Raw genomic sequence first — 14829 nt, forward strand, 5'->3', positions numbered from 1 at the left:
CAAAGAAGACATACAGATGGCTAACAAACACATGAAAAGAAGCTCAACATCACTCATTATGAGAGAAATGCAAATCAAAACCACAATGAGGTACCATTACACGCCAGTCAGGATGGCTGCTATCCAAAAGTCTACAAGCAATAAATGCTGGAGAGGGTGTGGAGAAAAGGGAACCCTCTTACACTGCTGGTGGGAATGCAAACTAGTACAGCTGCTATGGAGAACAGTGTGAAGATTTCTTAAAAAACTGGAATTAGCACTGCCATATGACCCAGCAATCCCACTTCTGGGCATACACACCAAGGAAACCAGATCTGAAAGAGACACGGGCACCCCAATGTTCATTGCAGCACTGTTTATAATAGCCAGGATATGGAAGCAACCTAGATGCCCATCAGCAGACAAATGGATAAGGAAGCTGTGGTACATATACACCATGGAATATTACTCAGCCATTAAAAACAATTCATTTGAATCAGTTCTAATGAGATGGATGAACGAGCCCATTATACAGAGTGGAATAAGCCAGAAAGATAAAGACCAATACAGTATACTAACGCATATATATGGAATTTAGAAAGATGGTAATGATAACCCTATATGCAAAACAGAAAAGAGACACAGATGTACAGAACAGAATTTTGGACTCTGTGGGAGAAGGCGAGGTGGTGGTTTTGAGAGAACAGCATCGAAAATGTACTATTAGTGAAACATCACAGCCCAGGTGGATGCATGAGACAAGTGCTCGGCTGGTGCACTGGGAAGACCCAGAGGAATCGGGTGGAGAGGAGGTGGGAGGGGATCGGGATGGGGAATATGTAATATATGATTCATGTCAATGTATGGCAAAAACCACTACAATATTGTAAAGTAATTAGCCTCAACTAATAAAAATAATGGAAAAAAAAAAAAAAAAGAAATGCTGGGCTGGAGGACGCCAAGCTGGAATCAAGATTGCCAGGAGAAATATCAATAATCTCAGATATGCAGATGACACCACCCTTATGGCAGAAAGTGAAGAAGAACTAATGAGTGTTGATGAAAGTGAAAGAGGAGAGTGAAAAAGTTGGCTTAAAGCTCAACATTCAGAAAACTAAAATCATGGCATCCGGTCCCATAACTTCATGGCAAATAGATGGGGAAACAGTGGCTGACTTTATTTTTCTGGGCTCCAAAATCATTGTAGATGGTGATTGCAGCCATGAAATTAAAAGACGATTGGTCCTTGGAAGGAAAGTGATGACCAACCTAGACAGCATATTAAAAAGCAGAGACATTACTTTGCCAACCAAGGTCCGTCTAGTCAAGGCTATGGTTTTTCCAGTAGTCATGTATGGATGTGAGAGTTGGACTATAAAGCGAGCTGAGCACCGAAGAATTGATGCTTTTGAACTGTGGTGTTGGAGAAGACTCTTGAGAGTCCCTTGGACTGCAAGGAAATCCAACCAGTCCATCCTAAAGGAGATCAGTCCTGGGTGTTCATTGGAAGGACTGATGGTGAAGCTGAAACTCCAGTACTTTGGCCACCTGATACGAAGAGCTGACACATTTGAAAAGACCCTGATGCTGGGAGGGATTGGGGGCAGGAGGAGAAGGGGATGACAGAGGCTGAGATGGTTGGATGGCATCACTGACTCAATGGACATGAGTTTGAATAAACTCCGGGAGTTGGTGATGGACAGGGAGGCCTGGCAGGCTGGGGTTCGTGGGGTGCAAAGAGTCAGACACGACTGAGCGACTGAACTGAACTGAAAGTCTCTTTGAAAAGATGGGGATACAGAGAGGGGTGAGGAATTGTGTTCATTCTCATAATCTACTACATGACCATTCTGGTTAATCTGGATGCTCCTGATTATATCAGTGGGATTGGTAGTTTATGTGGTTTAGCATTTGTTCTAGACAGAAACATCCTAATATGGGCATTAAATTATATTGTCATTCTGATCATGAAGAATACCTTTTGTAAGGATGCTGATTTAAAAGAAGATAGGGGCCATAAATTTGCAGAAAAACAAGGTGGGTTTTCAGGCTTTTTCTTATAAATTTTCTCTTATAAAAGAGAATTCTTTACTTTTTTTGTTTTCTATTTAATTTGTCATTTTTTAAAAAATTACTTTGCCTCTGTATTTTCATTTTTCTACCTCTTCATGCTTTGTCATTTAATCTTGAAAATAAAAGCAGATCATAGCATTTCCAGAATATTTTATTTTAAATTGATAGCTACCTTTCCTCTCTCTCCTTAATTTTTTGAAACAAACATTATTTTCGTTGGTTTGCTCTACAGTTGCTTTAACATTATACTTCCCCCGATAAATTGATTTTTTAAATACAGATGACCCCTTAAATGATATCAGAGGTTAGGGGCACTCACCCTTCTGCCCATGCAGCTGAAAATTTGCATATACTTTTTGACTCCTTGAAAATTTTACTAATAATGTACTCTTGACTGGAAGCTTTACTGATGACATAAACAGTTGGTTAATATATTTTATACATATATTATGTTGTGTTTTTACAATAGAGTAAGCTAGAGAAAAGAAAATGTTATTGAGAAAGTAATGAAAAAAAGAAAATGCATTTAACAGTACCACATTGTATTTATCTATACCTTAAGTTTACATCATCTACATACAAGATGAGTTATCTGTCTTAGCAGTATCTCCATCAATATTGTCTTATATGAATAGAAGTCACTGTAGATGTTGTATGTATTAGTACTGGATATCAAAAGTGTAAAGATTATGTGAAAAATTTATTTACAGGTATAATGATTCATGTATTGACAATAAAGAAGCAGCAATGTGGTTGCTTTATGCTAGCTTAGTGTAATCAATATAATTACTTCATGGTAGCCTAGCCTATACATTAAAAAAAAAAAAAAAGAATCATTAGAAAGAACAAGATGATGGAGAAGTAGGTGAATATGGAGTACATCTCTCTCCACTGATACATCAGGAAGACACCTTCAGACACAGAAATGCATGCAGAACACCAGCTGAGAGCAGACAGGAGTACCTGACCAGTGGAAAAGAATATATAGAACCACACAAAACTCGGTAAGATGAAGGAAACAGGGGGAGAAACAGTGTTAGTAGGACTGGACCTGCCCTCAGCAGGTGGGAGAACTGAAGTAGGGGTCCGATTCCCACATTGGGGCAATTGTCTGGGTTAGAGGAGAAACATTTAAGGCTGAGAGTGAAACAGCTGATCTGTGGCAGCCTAAATGGAATGAGAATCAGACAGTCCTTGCTGCAGTCGTAGGTACCCTAGACGGCGCGGTGGCTGGAAGCTGGAGTTTAGGGATTGTGGAACAATCCCAGGATGAGGGCTGCTGTTGACTGTGGAGAGATGAATCCAGGGGATGTGAGGGAAGAGACTGTGATGGGAAATGCCTGTGGAGGAAAGCCAGGCAGCCATGGAAGTAAGGCAATACTGCTGAGTCATGCCTAGGGGTTGGAGCCATCACCATAGTCTCTCTCCCCACATGCCAGCATCAGCAGCTGAACAACAGAGAGGCAGAGAGGCTGGCCAGCCAAACACCTGATGCCCTGAACCACACAGTAGGACCCCACCCAGGGTGCCTGTTTAAGTGCCTGATGCACTGATCTACAGAGTAGGACCCCAGCTGGCAGGGGGAGGGGGGTACCCTCTATGTGCCTGATGCGCCCAACAGAGAAAGACCCCCGGCAAGGGAGTCCTCTAAGTGCCTGAACAAGCAGAGCTACAGAGAAAGACTGGCCAAAGAGGCCTTCTGATGGCCAGCTACAAGAAGCTCAAAAAAAGACTCTGATAGAGCCATAAATCCTGGGGTGGAGGCAGTCCATGTCCCTGCACACTTTGTGCCAAGTCAAGTCCCGCAAGTCAAGCTGTGCCACCTTCATGCTCAACTCTGACTAGGACAGAACTGCCACAAGCAAAAAAATTTTTTCAGCTATGTGTGCAGGGTTGCTTCAGTCATGTCTGAATCTTTGCGACCCTGTAAACTGGCCTGCCAGGCTTCTCTGCCAGGGAGGGTCGTTCTCCAGGCAAGAATACTGGAGCGTGTTGGCCAACACTGGTGTCCACACCCTTCTAGAGCACTATATTTCCTGCTGCCCCAGCCGCCAGCCCCCCTGAATACCTGGTGCTGCCAGAACCTCTGCGACCCAAGCAGCTGCACCACCTCCACCCCTGGTCATCACAGAGACAAACCCAAGGCCTCCAGAGCAGCCTCAGGAGCAAACCCCAGTGAATGACCCACATACAGAGTTGGAGATAAAACCACAGTTGAAACCCAGGGGCAGTGTGACTAACAAAGAAGACCCAAAACCTGCAGATTTAATAAACACAATCAACTAGGCAGACTCTGTGTCTGTGGAATATATAAAAGGTCATTGAAAGCTCCCACAAAAGAAAACGCACTAGTTCTGATAGCTGTGGACATGGGAGGCAAGAACACACAGGAGTAGGACCAGATTAGAGTCTGAGCTGCCCCCACAGCAGGTCCAGAGACCAGCACAGTGTTGGAGGGTCTCCTACGGAGTAAGATGGACAGTGACTCCCAGCGAGAGAAAGGACTCTGACAGCAGTGACTCCAGAAAGCCATTTATTATTCTTATGTTTTGACTTGTTCTGTAGATTCTTTTGCTTTCTCCCCCCCCCCCCGCCCTGTTACAGTTGTTGATTTTACCAGTACTTTGAAATCTTATGAAATCTAATTAAGCTTTTGAGCTTTTTTTTTTTTTTTCCCCTCAGTCACATTTTTTATTGTTGTTATAAACATCTGCCTCTACATTGGGCTTTTGCAGTTCTGTGGAGTTTTCCTTTATTTTTTTTTTTTTATGTTTAATTTTAATTTTTTAAACCTATTATTATTTTTTCTACTTTTATTCCTTTGCTTGCTTTTCCTACTGTTCTTTTCCCCTTGCCGTTAAACTTTAATGTATATAAATCTTCATCAATCCTTTCTTGTCTTTCTTTCCTTTCGTCTCAATATATTTGTTAGTTTTATTTTTATTGCTCTATTCCCCACTGAGAACCTTGCTTTAGTTTTGTTTTCCAGTTTGTGCTTTAGTTAGTTTTGTTCTTAACTGGTAGATATAATTTTTGTTTTCCTCTATTTGTTGGATCAATCTGTTATACTTTATTATTGTTGGACTGTTTTGATTTTGCTTATGGGTATATATGTATATGTGTATATTCAGTCACACTTTATTGTTGTTATAAATCTCTGCCTCTACATTGAGCTTTTGCAGTTCTGTGGAGTTTACCTTTTTATTTATTTATTTATTTTCTTTTCTCTTAAAAAAAATTAAACCTATCCTATTATTTTCTACATTTATTCATTTGTTTGCTTTTCCTACTTTTCTTTTCCCCTTGCCATTAAACTTTAATGTATATAAATCTTCTTCATCTACCTCTATTTAACTTTGCATATCAGTTTTCTTTCTTTCTTTCCTTTCCTCTCAACATATTTGTTAGTTTTATTTTCATTGTTTTATTCCCCAATTGGCACCTTGCCTTTGTTTCGTTTTCCAGTTTGTGCTTGAGTTAGTTTTGTTCTTAACTGGTAGATATACTTTTTGGTTTCCTTTGTTCATGGGGTCAATCTATTGTACTTTATTTTCATTGGATAGTTTTGATTTTGCTTATGGGCATATATGTGTATGTGTATATTCAGTCACACTTTTTATAGTTGTTACAAACCTCTGCCTCTACATTGGGCTTTTGCAGTTTTCCTTTTCTTCTTTATTCTTCCTTTTTTTTTTTTCCTCTTTTTTATAATTTTAACTTTTAATTTTTTAAAACTATTATACTTTTTCTACATTTACTCCTTTGTTTGCTTTTCCTACTGTTCTTTTCCCCTTGAAGTTAATCTTTAACGTATATAAATCTTCTTCTACCTCTATTTAACTTTGCATATCTATTCTTGCTTTCTTTTCTTTCTTTCCTTTCCTCTCAACATATATGTTGCTTTTGTTTTCATTCCTTTATTCTCCAGTTGGCATCTTGATTTAGTTTGTTTTAGTTAATTTTGTTCTTAACTGGTAAATATAACTTTTGATTTCCTTTGTTTGCCAGGTCAATCTACTGTACTTTATTTTATTCGGATGTTTTGACTTTGCTTATGGGTGTGTGTATATATGTGTATATTCCATTATTTTAATTACTATTTGCCTGATTTTGTAACTGTCATTTGTCTGGGGTTCATCTTTGGTTTCTCATTTTTGGGTATTTGTTTTAATGTCACTTAATGTCATAACAAACCACTTGTGGAATCTTCGTTCCTGACCATAGATCAAGCCCTGAGCCTTTGGAGTGGGAGCACTGACTCCAAGACCCTAGACTACCAGAGAACTAACCCTAGAGGGTATCAAATAGTGAGAATTCACACAAAGGAAACCACTTGAATGTAAGACTTGGCACCACCCAACCACCAGTAGCACCTCATTCAGGACGCCTCATCTAAACAACAAACAAAAGTACAAACCCAATCTTCAGCAAACAGGATTACCACCTCACTCAGCCTTGCCAATCAGAGGAAAAACAAACAAACAAACAACACCAACAAAAAACTCAGCACAAATCTCACTCTATATGAAGCTTACACAACCCCCTGGACCAACCTTAGGAGGGCAGAAACCAAAAGGAAGAAAGAATACAATCTTGAAGACTGGGAAAAGGAGACCTCAAACACAATAAATTAAAAAAAGATAATGAAAAGTCAGAGAAATACTACAAAAATGAAGGAACAAATTAAAAACACAGACGTCCATATAAATGAAGAGGAAATAGGCAAACTACTTGAAAAAAAATTCAGAATAATCATAGTAAAGATGATCAAAAACCTTGAAAACAAAATGGAAAACATGGAAGAATCAATTAACAAAGAACTAGAAGAATTAAAGAATAAACATACAGTGACAAACAGCACAATTACTGAAATTAAAAATACTCTGGAAGGAATCAATAGCAGAATATCTGAAGCAGAAGAATGAATCAGTGAGCTGGAAGATAAAATGGTGGAAATAAGTTCTGAAGAGCAGAATAAAGTAAGAAAAATGAAAAGAACTAAGGACAGTCTCAGAGACCTCTGGGACAATATCAAATGCACCAGCATTCAAATTATAGAGATTCCAGAAGAAGAGCAAAAGAAAGGTATGAGAAAATTTTTGAAGAGATTATAGTTGAAAATTTCCCCAAGACGGAAAAGGAAATAACCAAGTCCAAGAGGTGCAGAGTCCCATACAGAATAAACCCAAGGAGAAACATGCCAAGACACATACTAATCAAACAAAGATTAAGAATATTATAAGCAGCAAGGGAAAAGCAACAAGTAACATACAAGGGAAATACCGTACGTTTAATAGCTGGTCTTTTAGCAGAAACTCTGCAGGCCAGAAGGAATGGCAGGATATATTTAAAATACTGAAAGTAAAACATCTACAACCACAATGGTCTGAGACTAGATATCAACTACAAGAAAAAAAAAAAAAAAACTGTAAGAAATACAAACACATGAACATTAAACAATAGGTTTCTAAATAACCTACAGGTTACTGAAGAAATCAAAAGGGAGATAAAAAGTTTCTAGAAACAAATTGCAGTGAAAACACGACAACTCAAAACCTATGGGATGCAGCAAAAGCAGTTCTAAGAGGGAAGTTTATAGCAATACAATCCTACCTCAGAAACAAGAAAAACAATGAATAGAAAACCTAACTTTACACCTAAAGCAACTGGAAAAAGAAGAACACCTCCCCCCCACCCCCAATTAGAAGGAAAGAAATCATTAAGTTCAGAGAGGAAATTCACAATGGATATTACTCAGCCATAAAAAGGAACACAATTGTGTCAGTTCTAATGGGGTGGTTGAACCTAGAATCTAGTATACAGAGTGAAGTGAGAAAGAGAAAGATAAATATTGTATTCTAACACACATACATGGAATCCAGAAAAATGGTACTGAAGAATTTACTTACAGGACAGCAATGGAGAAACAGATATAGAGAAGAGACCTGTGGATATGGGGAGAGGGGATTAGAGGGTGAGATGTATGGAAAGAGTAACATAGAAACTTACATTACAATATGTAAAATAGATAACCAATGGGAATTTGCTGTCTGGCTCAGGAAACTCAAACAGGGGCTCTGTATCAACCCAGAGGGGTGGGCTGGGGAGGGAGATGGGAGGGAGGTTCAAAAGGGAGGGGGCATATGTGTACCTAAGGCTCATTCATGTTGAGTTTTGACAGAAAACAACAAAATTCTGTAAACCAATTATTCTTCAATAAAAATAAAAGTGAATGATTATAAGAATTATATGGCATATAGTATACAGTCATATTCATGGTACAAATTGGAAACATTACATTAAAAAATCACTTATGACAGGCTGATACTGTTTCCCCAGTTATGAGAGAGAGGCATACTCTACAGTAATATAATACTTTGAAAACAAGGTATAAAGTAGCAAGGGCATTAACACATTATGAATCTTATGAAATATCTCTTTATGCCTATAGAAAGATAGGCTTTCCACTTAAATACAAATCTTGCATATGGTATTCTATATAATGAATACTTAGGAGATGATCATGACACAGAAACATCTCTTACAGTTCTTGCTGTACAGTTATTAAATTGTCACATGAAGACATTTAAACACAACAGATAAGTTTATTAACAGCATGATGATTATTTACTATTCATTAAGTGAAATGGATCATAATAAAGGTCTTCATTCTCATAGTATTTACCTTGAGTAGTCTGAGGAGGAGGATGAAGAGAAAGTTAATCTTGCTGTGTCAAGGTAGCAAGAGGCAGAAGAGGTGGAGGAGGTCTAAGGGAAGCCAGGAGAGGCAGGCACATTCTGTGTAACTTTATGGAAATACATTGTAATTTCTGTCTTTTTTACTTTTTCTTTTTACTAAAAATGCTTTAACATGGTACCAATCCTTCCAGTATTTGCTTTAGTTTCATTGCCCATATTACAGAAGGGTCCATGTCATAAAAGAAGTCAAATGCAGTTTTGCATAATTGGACCCTTTCTGCCAGATTGTTTAATGTCAATTTGTTTTCTAGCTCTGCTGCTTCTACAACTTCTTTCTCATCTAGTTCAAAAGCACACATCTTCATCAAGTTGTCTTCTGTTAATTCCTCTGAATGTGATGTCTATCAGATCCTGAATTTCTCCAAGATCCTTGTCTTGAAACCATCCACACACCCCCAAACCTTTTTTGGTTATATCCACGGTCTCTCTCATGATTTCCTCGATTGGCTCTATCATAAATCCTGTGGAGTCATGTAACACATCTGAACACAGTTTTTGGCTACAGGAATTTACAGTTTCAGGCTTAATGGCTTTTTCTAAAATAACCATGGTGTCTTCAGTGATGCAGTCTTACTAGACTTTCATCATGTTCTCTCTATCAGGGTTCTTGCCCATCGCATTGATAGTTCTTTCCATAAAGTACCATGTGTAATGAGTCTTAAAGGTCCTTAGGGTCCCCTGATCTAGAGGCTGAACTAGAGATGTTGTGTTTGAGGGGAAGTAGATCACTTTGATGCCTTCAATATTGAACTCAATATTTGAACTCACAGGGTTCTGGGTGGCCAGTGGCATTGTCCAATAGCAAAATAACTTTAAAGGGCAGTTCCTTACTGGCAAGATACTTTCTAACTTCAAGACAAAGCGTCAGTGGAGCCAATCCAGAAAAACTGTTCTCATTTTCAGTCCTTCTTGTTGTACAACTAAAAGACTACTAGCAACTGGTGTTTATCTTTTCCCTTCAAGGCACAAGTGTTAGCAATTTTATAAATAAGAGCAGTGCTGATTGTAAACTCCATTGTATTTGCACAGGTCAGTAGTTAGCCTATCCCTCCCTGCCTTAAATCCCAGTGCTCATATCTCTTCCTTACTAATAAATGTCCTGCATGGAATTTCTTTCCAGAATAGGGCACTTTTGTCTGTATTAAAAAAAAAAAAAAAAGAACTATTCAGGAAGACATCCATTCTCCTCAATGACATTGTTAATGGCATTTGGGAACTTGTCTTAATGGCATTTGGGAACAAGCCAGCACACTCAGCATAAGGTTCTCCTCCTATGGTCTTGACATTAAAAAAAAAAAAAAAAAAGCCAAACCTCTTTTTAAGATTGTTAAACCACCCTTTGCTAGCATTAAATTCTCCAGTTTTAGATCCATCACTTGCTTGCTTTAAATCGTCATGTAATGGTTTTCCTTTTCCTTGACTCATATCAGAGTCAGATATGCCTTTCTTTTAGCAACCCTGCCTCCATATGAAAGTTGCATTTTCAATATAAGATAAAAAAAGTATTTTGCATTTTCTTTTCCAATCTGGATTCCTTTTATTTATTTTTCTTCTCTGATTGCCATGGCTAGGACTTCCAAAACTATGTTGAATTAATAGTGGTGAGAGTGGGCACCCTAGCTGTGTTCCAGATCTTAGAGGAAATGCTTTCAGTTTTTCAACATTGAGAATAATGTTTGCTATGTGCTTGTATATGGCCTTTATTAAATAAAGGTATGCCACATTTCTGGAGAGTTTTATCATAAATGGGTGTTGAATTTTGTCTAAAACTTTTTCTGCATCTATTGAGATTATCATATTTTATCATATCATATGCCTTTATCCTTCAGTTTGTTAATGTGATGTATCACATTGATTGATTTGCATATATTGAAGAATCCTTGCATTCCTAAGATAAATCCCAGTTGACCATAGAGTATGACCCTTTTAATGTATTGTTGAATTCTGTTTGCTAGTATTTTGTTGAGGATTTTTGTATCCATGTTCATCAATGATATTGGCCTGTTATTTTCTTTTTTTGGTATGGTTTCTTTGGTCTTGGTATCAGGGTGCTGGTGGCCTCATAGAATGAGTGTTTCTCCCTCTGCAATTTTTTGGAAGAGTTTTAGAAGGGTACGTGTTATATCTTCTCTAAATGTTTCATAGAATTCACCTGTGAAGTCATCGGGCCCTGGGCTCTTGTTTGTTGGAAGATTTTAATCAGAGTTTCAATACTTGTGAACAGTATGGTCATATTTTTTATTTCTTCCTGGTTCAGTTTTGGAAGGTTGTCCAAGAATTTGTCCATCTCTTCCAGGTTGTCCATTTTATTGGCATAGTTGCTTGTGGTAGTCTCTTATGAATCCTTGCATTTCTGCAGTGTCAGTTGTAACTTCTGTCACTGTTTGCAGATGACATGATACTACAGAAAATCCTAAAGGTGGCACCAGAAAACTGCTAGAGTGAATCAATGGATTTAGTAAAGTCATATGATATAAAATTAATACTCAGAAATTTCTTACACTCCTATACACTAACAGCAAAAAATCAGAAAGAGAAATTAAGGAAACAATCCCATTCACCACTGCAGCAAAAAAATAAATACCTAGGGATAAACTTACCTAGGGGGACAAAATACCTGTGGAGAAAACGATAAGACAGTGATGAAAGAAATCAAAGATGACACAAACAGATGGAGAGATATACCATGCTCTTGGATTTGAAGAATGAATATTGTGAAAATGACTACATTATTCCCAAATTCAATACAATCTCTATCAAATTACCAATGCCCTTTTCTCAGAACTTCAACAAAACATTTTATGATTTCTTTTTTATTATTTTGCAAATTTTATTTTTATCTTTTTAAAAAATGTTTCAGGAGTACAGCATTATGATGTGACATCTATGTACACTACAGAGTGATCACTACCACAAATGTAGTTGCCATATATCATCTCCTTCACCCAATTTACCCACTCTCTTTCATTTCCCCTCTGGTAACTACTAATCTAAAGCAGTGACAAACCTAGACATAGTGTTGAAAAGCAGAGACATTACTTTGCCGACAAAGGTCCATCTAGTCAAAGCTATGGTTTTTCCAGTCGTCATGTATGGATGTGAGAGTTAGACTATAAAGAAAGCTGAGTGCCAAAGAATTGATGCTTTTGAACTGTGACGTTGGAGAAGACTCTTGAGAGTCCCTTGGACTGCAAGGACATCAAGCTAGTCAATCCTAAAGGAAATCAGTCCTGAATGTTCATTGGAAGGACTGAAGTCAAAGCTGAAGCTCCAATATTTTGCCCACCTGTTGTGAACTGACTCATTGGAAAAGATCCTGATGCTGGGAAAGATGGAAGGCAGGAGAAGGGGACAACAGAGAATGAAATGGTTGTATGGCATCCCTGACTCAATGGACATGAGTTTGAGTAAGCTCTGGGAATTGGTGATGGACAGGGAGGCCTGGCGTGCTGTGATTCATGGGGTCGCAAAGAGTTGGACACGACTGCGTGGCTGAACAACAACAATCACTAATGTGTTCTGTTTGTTTTTTGTTTATTTTTGTTTGTTCATTTGTTTGCCTTTAGATTCCACATATGGGTGAAATCAAATGGCATTTTTCTTTCTCTCTCTGATTTATCTTAGCATAATACTTTCAAGGTCTAGCCATGTTTATTGTAAATAGCAGGGTTTTATTCTTTTTTATGGTTGAGTGATATTCCATTAGAACTACTGTTTTTCTTGCCTTCCCCTAAGTCTTCCATAATCTCTTTTTATATCCTCTCCTGCTACTGTCCACCTTCACCACAGTGCTCTAGGCACAAAGTTTTTGCCACTTTAACAGGACAAGTAAGCTGTTTGGGTCTTTGTCTTTGTTTTCCTTTCACTTGCAATCTCATTATGAATAATTCTGCCTCTCCTACTTTAAGAATCTACTGAAATATAAGGATTTTTGCTGGTATTTTCTTGACTATATGATTTTTTTCAAAAATTTATTTATTTTTTAATTGAAGGATAATTGCTTTACAGGATTTTATCATTTTCTGTCAAACATCAACATGAATCAGCCATAGGTGTACGGATGTCCCCTCCCTCTTAAAACTCCCTCCCATCTCCCTCCCAACCCCACCCTTCTAGATTGTTACAGAGCCCCTGTTTGAGTCATACAGAAAATTCCCGTTGGCTATCTGTTTTGTATATGGTAGTGTAAGTTTCCATGTTACTCTCTCCATACATCTCACCCTCTCCTCCCCTCTCCCTGAAGTCTGTTCTGTTTCTCCATTGCTGCCTTGCAAATAAATTCATCAGTATCATCTTTCTAGATTCCATATATATGTGTTATATCTTTCTCTTTCTGACTTACTTCACACTATTTAATAGACTCGGGGTTCATCCACCTCATTAGAACTGACTTAAATGCGTTCCCTTTTATGGCTGAGTAATATTCCACTGTGTATATGTACCACAGCTTCTTTATCCATTCATCTGTCAATGGACATCTAGATTGCTTCCATGTTCTTGCTATTGTAAATAGTGCTGCAATGAACAGTGGGCACCTGCCTTTTTCAGCTTTGGTTTCCTCCGAGCATATGCCTACGAGTGGGATTTCTGGGTCATTTGGTGGTTTTATTTCTAGTTTTTTTGTTTGCTTGTTTGTTTTTTTAAAGAAATCTTCATACCTTCTTCCTTAGTGGCTGTATCAATTTCCATTCCACCAGCAATGCAAGAGGGTTCCCTTTTCAACACATCCTTTTCAGCATTTATTGCTTGTAGACTTTTTGATGATGGTCATTCTGACTGATGTGAGGTGGTATCTCATTGTAGCTTTGATTTGCATTTCTCTAATAATGAGCGATGTTGAGCATCTTTTCATGTATTTGTTAGCCATCTGTATGTTTTCTTTGGAAAAATGTCTGTTTAGGTCTTTTCCCCTCTTTTTGATTGGGTGGTTTGTTTTTCTGGTATTGAGTTGTATGAGCTGCTTGTATATTTTGGAAATTTATCCTTTGTCAGTTGTTTCCTTTGCTATTATTTTCTCCCATTCTAAGTGAGGGTTGTCTTTTCACCTTGTTTATAATTTACTTGGCTGTGCAAAAGCTTTTAGATTTAATTAGGTCCCACTTGTTTATTTTTGTTTTTCTTTCCATTACTCTAGGAGGTGGGTCATAGAGGATCTTGCTTTGATTTATGTCATTGAGTGTTCTGCCTATGTTTTCCTCTAAGGTTTTATAGTTTCTGGTCTTCCATTTAGGTATTTAATCCACTTTTAGTGTATCTTTGTGTATGATGTTAGGAAACGTTCTAATTTCATTCTTTTGCTGTCCAGTTTTCCAAACACCACTTATTGAAAAAGCTATCTTTGCCCCATTTTATATTCTTGCCTCTTTTGTCAAAAATGAGGTACCCATAGGTGCACGGGTTTATCTCTGGGCTCTCTATCTTGTTCCATTGGTCTATATTTCTGCTTTTGTGCCAGTACTGTACTGTCTTAATGAATGTAGCTTTATAGTATAGCCTGAAGTCAGGAAGGTTGATTCCTCCAGCTCCATTATTTTTCAAGACTGCTTTGGCTATTTGAGGTCCTTTGTGTTTCCATATGAATTGTGAACTTTTTTGTTCTAGTTCTGTGAACAATGCCATTGGTAATGCAATTTAGGGATTGCATTGAATCTGTAGACTGAGTTTGGTAGTATAGTCATTTTCATAATATTGATTCTTCCTACCCAGGAACATGAAATATCTCTCCATCTGTTTATGTCATCATTGATTTCTTTCATCATTGCCTTATGAGTTTCCATTTACAGTTCTTTTTTCTCCTTAAGTAGGTTTGCTGCTGCTGCTAAGTCATTTCAGTTGTGTCCGACTCCGTGTGACCCCATAGATGGCAGCCCACCAGGCTCCACCATCCCTGGGATTCTCCAGGCAAGAACACTGGAGTGGGTTGCCATTTCCTTCTCCAATGCATGAAAGTGAAAAGTGAAAGTGAAGTCGCTCAGTCGTGCCCGACTCTTCGCGACTCCATGGATTGCAGCCTACCAG

This window comes from Cervus canadensis, chromosome 11 (assembly GCF_019320065.1).
Source record: "Cervus canadensis isolate Bull #8, Minnesota chromosome 11, ASM1932006v1, whole genome shotgun sequence".
Lineage (NCBI taxonomy): Eukaryota > Metazoa > Chordata > Mammalia > Artiodactyla > Cervidae > Cervus > Cervus canadensis.